Source organism: Caretta caretta, chromosome 2 (assembly GCF_965140235.1).
Source record: "Caretta caretta isolate rCarCar2 chromosome 2, rCarCar1.hap1, whole genome shotgun sequence".
NCBI classification, from domain to species: Eukaryota; Metazoa; Chordata; order Testudines; family Cheloniidae; genus Caretta; species Caretta caretta.
In genome coordinates this window covers 3,364,351-3,378,137 of record NC_134207.1, presented here as the reverse complement: position 1 = coordinate 3,378,137, position 13,787 = coordinate 3,364,351, and positions in this window count along the sequence as shown.

Sequence of the window (13,787 nt, the reverse complement as noted above, 5' to 3'; positions counted from 1 at the left end):
TCTCCCCCGCCTCGGAACCTGGCCGGGGCCCTATCTCCCCCCGCCCCGGGCCTGGCCGGGGCCCCCATTTCCCTCCCGCCTTGGGGCCTGGCTGGGGGCCCCATCTCCCCCCACCCACCTAGGGGCCTCCACAGTGTCCCCATCTCCCCCCGCCTCGGAGCCTGGCCGGGGCCCTATCTCCCCCCCCCCCCCCGGGCCTGGCCGGGGCCCCCATTTCCCTCCCGCCTTGGGGCCTGGCTGAGGGCCCCATCTCCCCCCACCCACCTAGGGGCCTCCACAGTGTCCCCATCTCCCCCTGTCTCAAGGCCTAGCTGGGGGCCCTATCCCTTCCACATTGGGGCCTGGGCAGGGGCCCCGTCTCCTTCACATCACGTCTCCAGCTGGGTTTCCTGATCCACCCAGCTCAGAGTCCTGACCCACCTGCATCAAGGGTCCCAGGCCGCCCTGCCTTCATAAAGGGCCAGCGGGGTTTTCCAGGCCATCTGGGCCAGGGCCCCTATAGCCCTCAGCTCAGGCTCCGGCTGCCATTCGAATGCCGCCTGCCTATGTAGAGTTGGTGCCATTGACGGATGTCACTACCCCCCATATTTACACTTATACCCAGGGCCCAATCCTGCTCCAAGTGACTCCAATGGGAGCCCTTCGAATGGAGAACACGGCTCACACCACAGCAGGAGGCCTGAGTGATCTCACCAACCTGGACATTCCCCTCATATAAGTGGGACTGGACCAGTCTCAGAAAAAATACTCTAGCCAGCATCTGCTTTTTAATGGGATCCACTGGATCCTAGCACGAGGCACCAGCTGTCCCCGTTCCCGGCACATTCTCTCCTTTCCCTGACCCCAGGCCCTCATGGAGTTAGACCAAGAGCTTTGCTCCTTTCAGTGCAATGTTTTCTTCCCACATTTCCACAGCCTTCGTTTCAGTCTTCAGTCTGCCTGGAGGGTTGATTTTTCTCCCTTGCAAGAGTATCTCTAGTTTTTACTTTGTGTTGCATTGATGGCTGTAGGTTAATTGTTGCTACTTCAGTAAAAGAAAAAGAAAAATCCTATTCACAAACCATGGTACATTTCCACCCCTTTGATACCCAGATAAATTCATGTAAAATGTCATTGACTTTTTTACTCTTCCCTTTCCCAGAAATGCTCCTCTCCAGAGCCCTAGTGGTGGGTGCTGGCCACATATCTTTTGCTTCAGCCAATGGCCCTTGCCTAGCCAGTTTCCCCCTGGCTTGCATGCCCTAGCAAAGAGATTCCCACTGGTGGGGGGTGCCCAAGGGAAGGGCATGACTGTTGCTCATGCTGGATCCTGACCTATATTCTCCTACTTTCCCCCCACAGTTGGGGCTACATAATGCTGCTCCCTGCAGCGTTCATGACCTCACACAGGGAGTACGAGAGAAACCGCCACTGCAGGGGGGTAGGGAAACCAGTCCCTGGGTGAGGGATGGAAGGAAGAAGAAAGCCCAGACAGCTGGGGAGGGCTCAGACTAGCAGGCAAGGGGGAAGGGGGGCCCAAAGTGGAGGTAGTGGGGCAGGACGGCCAGCCAGAGACATGCTGTGATCACTGGTAGAAACACAGCCGAGAAGAACAACTAGGAGCCGCGCTGGAGCTGGGGAGGAGGAGAGAGCTGGACAGGGAACGGGGAAGAGGCAGGAGGGGGAGCAAACCCAGAAGCAGACAGAGGAAAGGAGACAAGAAGGGAAAGGGCAGAAAGGAAAAGCCGGGAGAGTCAGAGGATGGGGCAGCAGCTTAGCCAAGGCAGATCAGGAAGGGCGAGGACAGCTGGTGCTGATGCATTGGACAGGTGCGACCATGGCTGTTGTGAGAGCTCCAGGGGAAGGTTCAGTCCAAACCAAAAGAGCTGCTGCCATTGACATCCCCCCTTTACTTTCCTGCGAGTATTTCTAGGAACACGGCTTTGTAAAACCCATTAGCAAACACACTCCATAGAGCCCCTAGGACCCCCCAGCGTCTTTCAGCACAACTCCCTATGCAGTAAATGTGCCAGAGAGCAGCAGTTCTCGGTTTTGGATATTAGGTGGATTGAAGAATAACATCAATAGTTCTCTGCACTGTCTGACTCCAGCCATGGAGGGGCTTCAGATCTGAAACACACAAGTGAATAGCCAGGAGGTGTAGCAACTGTTAGTTCTCCTTAGGGTCCCATGAACTTAGTTGGGACTTGGGGAATAGCCATGTCTCCTGGATGTGTCCCCCCGAGGCAGTTTCCAGTTCTAGCTCCGAAAAGGCAGCCGCGGATAGAGCAAAAACCCAGCTTCTCCTGGAGTCTCTGCATCACAGATCCTGCCTTTTCCAACCAAGGCTTACATCGGCTTATTTTCATCCTGACTAGTCACAGATGCTCAGCTTGGAGAGCACCTCTGCAGGTAGTGAGGGCTGGCTCCAACACCCAGTGCAATCCAGGGGAGTCTGCATTGTCTGCAAATGGAGCCTGGGAGCAGGTTCTCTCTCCTGCACAGCGGTTCCATCAGCAGCTTGCCACAGTGTCCGTCCCCCCACTCCAGCCTTGAGTAACCCCACGCCCAAGGATGGGCTCTCCACACCCTCCCTGCCTGCTCTCTCCCCTGCCCTAAAGATCCTCACAGTGACATTTTGTCCTGCTTCAGTTTCAGACTTGTTCTCGATGGAGAATTACCCCCCTGAAACACATGTGCACGCACACACTCTCCTCTGTGTTACACCTGGCCAGGTAGGGCTGTTTCCACGTTGCTTCTCCCTGCTCTTTATGCACAGTCTGTTTGCCAGCACCCAGTAACGCTCCCCAGCAGCTCGGGACACAGAGCACATCCTGGCTGCAAACCTAGGGAGAGCTAGAATGGAGTTGGAACGTGGCCTCACCTCTCCTTATTTATTAACACTGACAGCAATTCACGTGTTCAAAGTGTTGTACCAATGGGAATTCCACACTGAACCGCCAACGCCAGCCGCACACTGGGGCACTAGGATCAGTGCAAATTCATTGGGGAGAGCGCCTCCTACTGAGCACCCCAAGCGCTGTGCTGGGGCATTGGGGTCAGCACTGACTGCAAGGCGAGGGAGCCTCCCGCCCTAAAATCATCCACACCCTCCCCTGCAGTCCAGCACTGGGCTCAGCACCATCTCAGGAGAGTAGCCATTAAGTCCTTCAGCCCCCTTGGTTTTTCTGGTGGTCTCCCATCCAGACGCTGAGCCGGCCTGACTCTGCTAAGCCTTCCTGAGCCAAATTCCCCGAGGTACTGACGGCTCACAGCACCCATCACCTTTAGGCAGGGCAGCTGGCACTCACCACCCAGAATGCTTTGCAGGCAGATTCTCGGAAGGACGGGGGAACCACCAGAGCATGGGGGCATTCTGCTGACATCACAGTGGGGAGACTCCATAGCCCGCGGAGCTGGCGGCCCCCGGAGACATCCCGTAGCGCAGGATCTCCGGGCCAGCAGGCCTCCACCTTTCAGCACGCACTGTCAGAGAGATCTGGCCCAGCCCCCAGACATGGCCCAGGCTGGGCCAGCATGGGGCGCATCCCCTCATGCCTGCAGGAGAGGAGGGCACCACGGAAGAATAGACAGGTCTGGGCTCCTTCCTTCCTGTGAAGATGAAGCCGATGATTGGGAGACCGACCCGGACTATATAAATGACGCCACCAAGAGAGGCTTTTGGTCAGGGGATGGCCACGGAGCCTGCTCTGAGATCTCCATTGCCTCCATCATCTCTGGTAAGGACCGGGGAGAATGCTGGGAAAAGACCCTTGACAATAACCGCAGGGGTTCTGCCTGCCCGTGGGGATGTGTGGATGGGCTGAGAGCACTGAACACGTGGGCCCACCTCTCCCTTCTCCCAGGCACGTTCCTTCCTGCTGCCCTTTCAGCCTCAGCCTTGCTGCTGCTTCAGCTGGGAAACAGCCTGGGGCAGGATGTGGGGCCGAGGGGGAGCGATGTCCCTGCAGGAGTGAGGTAGGGAAACTGACCACCAGCCAAACAGACGTGGGTGCTGCTGTGTGCCCCAAGAAGACCCATTGCCACTGTTCCCTCTAAGCTGGGCGCGTGTGCACACAGATCCTAAACCCTGCGCACACGGCAAAACACCGCGCGCACAACAATTTACACAGAAGAAATTTTTTGCGCACACGGACTGTCAAAAATTAGAGGGAACACTGCCCATTACCCCGCTCTACTCACTTTCAGCTCCAGGGCTCACCGATATGGGTTCCAGTAACAATCTGGGAACGGTCCCTCCTGCAGCGTTTGAGTCTGTGACCCAACCCAATGGGAACCTTTGGTCCCATTTCTACTACAAATTCAACCATGTCCGTCAAAGTGTAATGTCCGAGGGGGGGGAGAGAGATGCATGATGCACACACGCAGAGTGTAATGTCCTGGGGGCGGGGAAGAGAGAAAGGTCACGTTGTATACACACACACAGACACAGAGTCATGTGTGGGGAAGGGGGAGAAAGCACACACGTACTCGATGATGGCAGGACCAGGAAACAGAACCCAATTACACCAGTCGCAAATGCAAGTCCTGCTGGACAGCCCCCTGTGGGAGCAGACTGTCTGTTGTATGCCCCATCACTTGACGTGCTCTGGGTTGCGGGAGTTCAGACCAATGGTAGGAGCAGGAGGCTGGGAATTAGGAGCCCTGCCCAGCTCAAACCCTGAGCAAGCTGTGTGTCACAGCCCCGGGCAGGCCTCAGTTTCCCCTCCCAGGGAAGGCACTAGAAGAGGGCGGAGGGCAATTACCCTGCCTTGCTTGTTTTGGATTTTACTCTCCTTTCTGGGATTGTTTCAGATCTGTCGAACTCCATCCGTGGCTGTGAGCTGAACCAGCCTGGCACGGCGAAGCCAGGCGCACCCCGTGGCCTATCCTACGAGAACAGGGAGCACCAGCGCCCACCCACTGCTGAGGACAGCCACCTCCGGAGCTCTCGAGAGACAATCCAACGGAGCCCGCGGCCAGGCACCGGGACTCGCCTGCTGCGGCCGTACCCCAGCGTCTACCTGCACTCCTCCGCGGGCACGGGCATCGAGAGGGCCTCCGTGTTTGAGTGCAACGCTGCTGAGAAGCTCGACACCTTCTTCTACGAGAAGCTCAAAGCTTGTGAAGAGGCCCCCGCACCGCCCTGCCCTGCCCGGGGTGACTCCAGTGCCTACGCGAACGAGGAGCTCCTGGGTGATGAGCCAGGGACGGAGGCTGCCAGCAGGAGGAGGGCCCACAGCAGCACAGACAGAGAGGGGCAGCTGGCGCATCAGAGAGACGGAGCCCAGCAGGGTGGTTTGGCCCCCCAGGACCAGGGTGGGAGGCCCAGATGCAGTCACACCAGACAGAGGAACAGGAGGAGGGACAGCGGAGGCCTCCAGCGGCTGCCCAGTTCTGGAGATGCCCCCGACCCCGCAGCCTTCGATCAGAGCCTGGGGCCGTTCCAGCCAGGGGACAGGACAGCAGCAGGGCCGGGGTGGGAAGAGCCTGCCCATGGGAGGGGGTGCAGCAGACCTTGCCTGGAGGCAGGCGGGCCACCCCGGATACTGCCGCACTGCGTGATTGCTCATCTCCAGAGCTGTACGGCCTGCCAGCGGTTTAACCAGAGCCTGCAGGCCTGGCCTGGGGAGGAGGCCACCTACGAAAACAGCTGGGCCCCACGGGAAGAGGAGAGCGCCCCCAGCAGGAGGGCGAGGTCAGCAGCACCCTCGCAGAGGCAGCTCCGGCAGAGGCTCTCCGAGGTCCAGAAATGGCTGGAGCAATCCATGGCTGAGGAGCCTTCGCTTTGTCCGGGGCCAGAGACCCACAGGGCCCCAAGCCCGGTTGTCCCAGGCTGGTTCTATGCCTGTGAGAGCTACAGGAACTTGGATCAGAAAGAGGGTGGGACCTGGAGGAGGCTGGAGCGGGACGGGGACCCAGGGAGCCGCAAACAGCCTGCAGAGTGGGGCAGCAGGAGAGGGAAATGGGAAGCAGGAAACCCCCCACGCTGCCAGGTGAGGAGGGGCCTGGAGGCTGAACAGCAAGGGAAGGGGGAGAGAGAGGCCCCTGTGCGGTGCAATAGTCCTGCTGTCAGTAGCCAGCGTGGTGGCATTGTGAGCCCAGGTCACGAGGTCAGGGCTCCCCGTCAGGCTGGTGCTAGCCCCTGGCTGAGCTGCAGGGAGGAGATCCACCAGCCTGGCAGAACGGAGGGGCTACGTGTGGGGAGCAGCCTCGAGCCGCATTGCCTAGGCCATTGAAAACCAGCCCAGACAAAGGCCTGGAGACTCCGGAGGGACGAGCCCAGCCCCAGAGGCAGGGACTAGCCGCTTCCATCAGCCTTGCCCACCTTCCCCCTCAAAGCGAATCCCCCTGGCCGTGGCCCAGGGCTTTGGCAAGCCAGGCACAGCGCCCCCTCACAGGAGAGCAGGGGATTTTCAGGGATTACGGGGAGGGGGATGGGAACTGGGACCAAACACCACTGGCCGGCTGTGTCCAGCCTGTCTGGCAGTACACAGACGCTCAGCCAGAGGTGGAGCAGGAGCCAGGCTAGCAGGCCGGGCTCACTGGCAAGGAACAAGGGTGCACGGTCTATCAGGGAAATGTCACAAGGGCACGCAGAGAAGGCAGCCCCTGGCATCCCTTTTATTACACAGTAGAGGGCCCTTGCTCCCCCGTCACTGGGAACCCACCCTTGACTGCAAGGGGTGAAAATGGAGCAAGTTGCGCAGGATTGGACCCTGTCTAACCCCCCCGCCCCCGTAGGGCTCAGCTCAGGGCTTGGTCAGAACGGACGGCTTGGGGGTGGGGAGCTCGCGCTGGGAGAGGGAGCAGGCCACAGCGTTTGCCTCCATGCAAGTGTGCCCAGCCGCTCTCCGGGGGCTGCCAGCAGTGCCCTGCAGGCCACCGTTTGGGAGCCGCTGTCCCAGATGACCTGCTAGGTCTTTCCACCCCACTCCGATTTCCAGGGTTGGGGAAAGGATTAGTCACTCCTGTGGCTAAGCTGCAGCTTCCCCAGTGGGCACAACAAGAGATCTCAGGCCTCAGGGCGGATCACCAGCTGGCGTCAGGAAACCATTTCCCTCCATGGCAGCGTTGCAGTTAGATGTACCTGGCAAATGTCCAACTTGCACAGAGCATCTGGCATGGGAGACAGGGTCCCAGGATTGATGGGCTATTGGGCTGTCCTGCTATGGCAGGGGGTAGGATGGACCATGGTCTGTCCTGGTCCGGGGTGGGGTGGTACCCAGATGAGATGGACCATGGTCTGTCCTGGTCTGGGGAAGGGGGGCCCAGGCCATCGTCTGTCCTGGTCTGGGGAGCGTGGGCAGATGAGATGGACCCTGGTCTGTCCTGGTCTGGGGAAGGGGGGCCCAGGCCATCTTCTGTCCTGGTCTGGGGAGGGGGGGCAGATGAGATGGACCCTGGTCTGTCCTGGTCCGAGGGGGGACGACACCCAGATGAGATGGACCATGGTCTGTCCTGGTCTGGGGAGGTGGGGTGTACCTAGATGAGATGGACCATGGTTGTCCCAGTCCCTCCCCCAGCACCTGATGCCCTGGGGGTCGGAGCCCCGCAATGCCCGCTCACTGCACTGCGTGACCCCCTCTCTCTGCCGTAGCCTGTGGCGAGGGGCCTTGGCCACGAGGAGCTGAACGCAGCGACCGTCCCGCAGGGCACGTGCTCCTGCCTCTTCTGTGAGCACCAGAGACGCGGCCCGGGCTCCGAACCAGGCCAGCGGAGGGGAGGCCATGCCAACGAGTCTCGGCCCGGCACCTGTTCTGCCACTGAGGCTGCAGCTGCCAAGCTGCAGGCCGAGAGCCGTGTCCAGAGGATAGTGGAGGCCTTTGAGAGACGATCCCGCAGGGAGGCCAAGGCAGCAGCACAGGAGAAGCTGTTCCAGGCCGCCCGGCAGAGGGAGCTGGACAGAAGAACTAGGGCAGTGGCGTCAAAGGAGCACCGAGGGGCCCGGCTCGCTCGGCAGCCTCGGAGCGGTTCCAGGCCACCCCGATCCCATTCCAGGGAGCACTGGCGAGAGGCACCCCTGCCTGAGGCCGTGACTGAGGGGAGGCCCCAGGGCTCCCGGCGGAAGGGAGACACCATGAAGAAGAAGAGGCCAAGCTTTGTGGAGAAACGCAACAGCCATCACTAGTCCCTTGTGATCTGCCTGCAGCTCAGCTAGGGGGGAGCTGGCAGCCCCAGGACCCACTCAGGAGAAGGGTCGGGCAGCACCTACATGCTGGGAGCCTGGTGTGCCACAGGCACGGACGGGCAAAGGCGGGCTGAGCTGGGCTACAGGGCACCAGATAAAGAGCAGGGCCCATGACAACCCAGGTACCCTCTGCCTGAGCAATCAGGGAAGGAGAAGGGGGGAGCCGTGGAACAAGGGGAGCACCAGCCTGGGGGGCCAGGCAGGAGCTCAGAGCTCCTAGGGCCTGCAGAGACCCATGGCCGGGGCCGGCAGCCTGGGACGGGTCCCCCAGGGAGGGCGGGGGCTGCGGAGAACACCAGTGTCCGAGTGATGTGTCCATCAGCGGGGGAGGAGCCGGGCAGGGGGGATCGGGGCCACAGGCTGCCTGAGGAATGCCAGGGGGGCCCTGGTGGCTCCGTGCCACGTGATGCTTTCCGAGATGGTGCAGGAGCCCCCCCGGGGTGGCAGCACCCCTTGGTCCAGCCCAGCTCTCCCCACTGGGGTGAAAGGGCTGTTTCCCGGGGCCGAGGAGAGCCTGGGGCTGGCCTGAGGGCGCTGATGGCTCACTCTGCACCAAGGCCAGAGGAAAACAGGGACCAATACATCATTGCACCACTAGAGGTCGCTGTGTGTCTCCTTAGCGAGGCTGGCGCCTGGGAGGGGAGCCAGGAGCACCCTGAAAGGAGCAATGCCCTGGGGCCTGTCACGCACCCCCACCCCCAGAGCACTGGGGCAGGCCGCAGCAAGGGCCCTGCAGCCACGGAAACAACAGGCACAGTCCCCCAACACCTGGCCACACCTGTGCACAGACGGACCAACACGCACAGCTCAGCCACCCTACAGCAAGGAGCCGGGCACAACCGGCAGACAGACAGACAGACAGCTCAGCCACCCTACAGCAAGGAGCTGGGCACAACCAGCAGACAGACAGACAGACACACACACACACAGTATTGCTCACACCTAGTGGTCAAAAATCACATAATCTCCCCCCACCCCCACCCTCCCAAATGACAAGCTTGGCTTAGAGACCCTGTGATTTTCATACTAATCGAGGCTGAGTCTTCACTTGCCTCCTGGTCACTGGGCCTTTGGGGTCACAGTTTCCAGCTTTCCCACCAAACCGGGGAACGCTGGGCCTTTGTAAAGCGAAGCTGTGCATCTCACCCGCTCACCTGACTCCAGTAGCTGGGGCTTTAAGAAAACACCAGAGGTAAGAATTGGCAAGAAACTCTCCCACGGAGCCTTCCCCACGAGACAGCCACACCCCATCACACACACAAACACGCCCCCACACCAGAGATGAGCCCTGGCCCCGGCCCCAGGTTTGCACTCTGCCTGCTTCTCTGTAGACCCAGATACTGCCCCCACCTCCACCTCCCCCATTGCTCCTTGCTGCTGTTTTTATTTCCCCCTTTTTTAAAACCTCCCTCACTTCTCCCCATCCTGCTTGGGTGGGGCCCAGGCTCGGAGCAGCAGTGGGGGCTGCGGGTCAGGATTGTGAAGAATCAGCAGAACTTGGAGGGTGGGGGGAGCCCGGGGCTGGGACAGCAGCAGGAGCTGCAGGTCGGGATTGAGGGGCAGGGCATTGTCAGAGCTGGGGGTGGGGAGCCCAGGGCTGGGCTACCTGGCGGGCTGCAGGTCGCGATTGAGGGGCACGGGCAGAGCTGGCTTGTGAAGCCTGCACAGACCCTCTCTGCTCTGGGCCTGATGCGGCTGGTGCTGTTCCACCTCCTCCCCCTGCCCAGGGCATGGAGCCAGGGTCCCTGCCTTCACATCCGCAGAGGGAAATCCACATCCCTCCTCCCCAGGGCGATGGGGACTGTCAGGCCTGGTGCTGGCCAAGTCAAGCGGCCACATCAACAAGCCTTTCCCAGCTCCTGCCCCATCCCCCCTGATCTCGCACAACAATGGGGCTGGGGAGGCCCTGCTGAGCTCAATCACCAGCCCAACAAAGGGGGCTCCTGCCTGGCCTGGCGGCAGGGAGGTGGCCGCAGACACCTCTGGGGGGGAGCAGCCCTGGCGGGGAGGTGGCAAATGCACCAATGCCAGCTCTGGGGTCAAAAGGACAAGGGGGGGAGCAGCCAGAAATGGGGAGCACAGGCCTGCACCCTGCGTGCCATGGGGGGGATGGGAACCAGCAGGCTTGGCTGGGGAGAGCCGGGGGGGGAATTAATGACAGCGGATTTAGGCTGGAGGCGAGATCTCCTGGGCCTGGCATGGGCACTTGCTGCCCCAGGGCTCCTGGCGGACGGCTTGGAGAGTGCACGAGGGAGGACGTGGCTCAAAGCGGTGCTGGGGGCACGACGGAGGCGGCAGGCAGGGCACACGGAGCAGACGGGGACGGAGAGCCTGTGCGGGGTCAGAGCCGCCGGCCAGCCAGCGAGTCCCCACGACCCACCGGGCCCAGGGGAACCGGTGCCCGTCCCGGCCACAGCCCAGCGGGTGCAAACCAGCCGCCTTGGAGCTGCACCTGTCCCACCTGCTGAGGTTCCACCCCTAGCAGCACAGGTCTGGGGGGGCTCAGGGTCGCAATGGGAAAAGCGGGTGTGTTTCCTCGCCCGGCCCTGCCCTGGCCAGCTCAGCCACTGCCGTCTCCCAGCTCCCCAACCCTCTGCTCCTAGGCTGGCCCCGGGCTCCCACACCATGAGCTCCCCCCAGGGCGGGGGCGGGGGTACACAACAACATGGCCAGCCCCTGGACAGTACCAGTCATACTGTCAGCCCCAGGGAGTCAGCTCCCACCCCAGCCAAATTCCTTAGCAGTGGGAAAGCCAGGGGGTGGGGTAGGGGATCTGGGCATGTCTCTTGACAGATATTGGGAACATGACACATGCCAGCCCATAAGGCTCCAGGCTCGGGACCAAAGGGGCTCCAGAGTCCCGATTTACCAGTGCTGATCTCCATCCTCCACTGGGCGGGGCACCCAAAGCACCGTATGCCCCAGGCTGGATTCATCCCAAACCCACCACTAGCCCGCCGGCTGGGGACAGATCATTCCAGGCAGGCTGCAGAGGGGAAAGGGACACCCAGGCCAGCCAGCGAGTCCATGCAGAGCCCTGAATAGAACCCAGGTGTCCTGACTCCCCAGCCTCGGTTTTAACCGTGAGAGCAGCATGTGCCTGCAAGGCGAGGGGTGTCAGTCGGTGTCACTGGCACAGTCAGGAGGTGCTCGGTGGTTACGAGCGATGGCCGTGTGCCAGTGGAGAGCTCTACACTGCTGGTCCGCGGGGTTCCAGACTCCCTGAAACAGACAGCGCCACAACCGGGTGCGGCCGACAGCAGGACACAGCAGGTGTGAAACCCACGGACTGCAAGGGACAGCACCCCCTACTGAGCCCCTGCCCCCCTCCCTGCACCACAGCGCCCCCTACCGACCCCCGCCCGGCTCCCTGCACCACAGCGCCCCCTACTGAGCCCCTGCCCCCCTCCCTACACCACAGCGCCCCCTACCGACCCCCGCCCGGCTCCCTGCACCACAGCGCCCCCTACTGAGTCCCTGCCCCCTGCACCTCAGCGCCTCCTACTGACCCGCGCCCGGCTCCCTACACCACAGCACCCCCTACTGAGCCCCTGCCTCCTGCACCTCAGCGCCTCCTACTGACTCCCGCCCGGCTCCCTACACCACAGCACCCCCTACTGAGCCCCTGCCCCTCAGCGCCTCCTCCTGACCCGCGCCCGGCTCCCTACACCACAGCACCCCCTACTGAGCCCCTGCCCCTCAGCGCCTCCTCCTGACCCCCGCCCGGCTCCCTACACCACAGCACCCCCTACTGAGCCCCTGCCCCTCAGCGCCTCCTCCTGACCCCCGCCCGGCTCCCTACACCACAGCGCCCCCTACTGAGCCCCTGCCCCCCTCCCTGCACCACAGCACCCCCTACCGACCCCCGCCCGGCTCCCTACACCACAGCGCCCCCTACTGAGCCCCTGCCTCCTGCACCTCAGCGCCTCCTACTGACTCCCGCCCGGCTCCCTACACCACAGCGCCCCCTACTGAGCCCCTGCCCCCCTCCCTGCACCACAGCGCCCCCTACCGACCCCCGCCCGGCTCCCTACACCACAGCACCCCCTACTGAGCCCCTGCCCCTCAGCGCCTCCTACTGACCCGCGCCCGGCTCCCTACACCACAGCACCCCCTACTGAGCCCCACCCATCTCCCTACACCACAGCGCCCCCTACCGACCCCCGCCCGGCTCCCTACACCACAGCACCCCCTACTGAGCCCCACCCATCTCCCTACACCACAGCGCCCCCTACCGACCCCCGCCCGGCTCCCTGCACCACAGCGCCCCCTACTGAGTCCCTGCCCCCTGCACCTCAGCGCCTCCTACTGACCCGCGCCCGGCTCCCTACACCACAGCACCCCCTACTGAGCCCCACCCATCTCCCTACACCACAGCACCCCCTACTGGGCCCTGCTCCCCGCATCACAGCGCCCCCTACTGAGCCCCTGCCCCCTGCACCACAGCACCCCCTACTGAGCCCCGCCCATCTCCCTACACCACAGCGCCCCCTACCGACCCCCGCCCGGCTCCCTGCACCACAGCGCCCCCTACTGAGCCCCTGCCCCTCAGCGCCTCCTACTGACCCGCGCCCGGCTCCCTACACCACAGCACCCCCTACTGAGCCCCACCCATCTCCCTACACCACAGCGCCCCCTACCGACCCCCGCCCGGCTCCCTGCACCACACGCCCCCTACTGAGTCCCTGCCCCCTGCACCTAAGCGCCTCCTACTGACCCGCGCCCGGCTCCCTACACCACAGCACCCCCTACTGGGCCCTGCTCCCCGCATCACAGCGCCCCCTACTGAGCCCCTGCCCCCTACACCACAGCACCCCCTACTGAGCCCCGCCCATCTCCCTACACCACAGCGCCCCCTACCGACCCCCGCCCGGCTCCCTGCACCACAGCACCCCCTACTGAGCCCCGCCCCGCTCCCCGCACTGCAGCGCCCCCTACTGACCCCTGCCTGGCTCCCTACACCACAGCGCCCCCTACTGAGCCCCGCCCATCTCCCTACACCACAGCGCCCCCTACCGACCCCCGCCCCGCTCCCTGCACCATAGCGCCCCCTACTGAGCCCCGCCCCGCTCTGCAGAGCCCCCTACTGACCCCCGCCTGGCTCCCTGCACCACAGCATCCCCTACTGAGCCCCGCCCGGCTCCCTGCACCACAGCACCCCCTACTGAGCCCCGCCCATCTCCCTACACCACGGCACCCCCTACCGACCCCCGCCCGGCTCCCTGCACCACAGCTCCCCTACTGAGCTCCGCTCCCCGCATCACAACGCCCCCTACTGAGCCCCCACCCCACTGCCTGCACCACAGACCCCCCTAGCACCACACCAGGGCATTGGGGTCAGCACTGACTGCCAGGGGAGAGCACCCCCTCCTGAGCCCCTGCCCCACTCCCAGTACCCCCTCCTGAGCCCAACCCCTGCTCCCTGGAGTGCAGCGGCCCCAGTGCCACCCTGGGGCATTGGGGCCAGCACTGACTGCAGCCACGCTAGGGAAGTCCCTGCTGAGTGATGACACGGGACAGCACCGTCTCCCCACAGAGAAACCTAGACAAGGCAGTTTGCGATTGCCACAGGAGTTACAGGGGCAGCCTCGGGTTTGCCCTGACCAGCTAAGCTGCA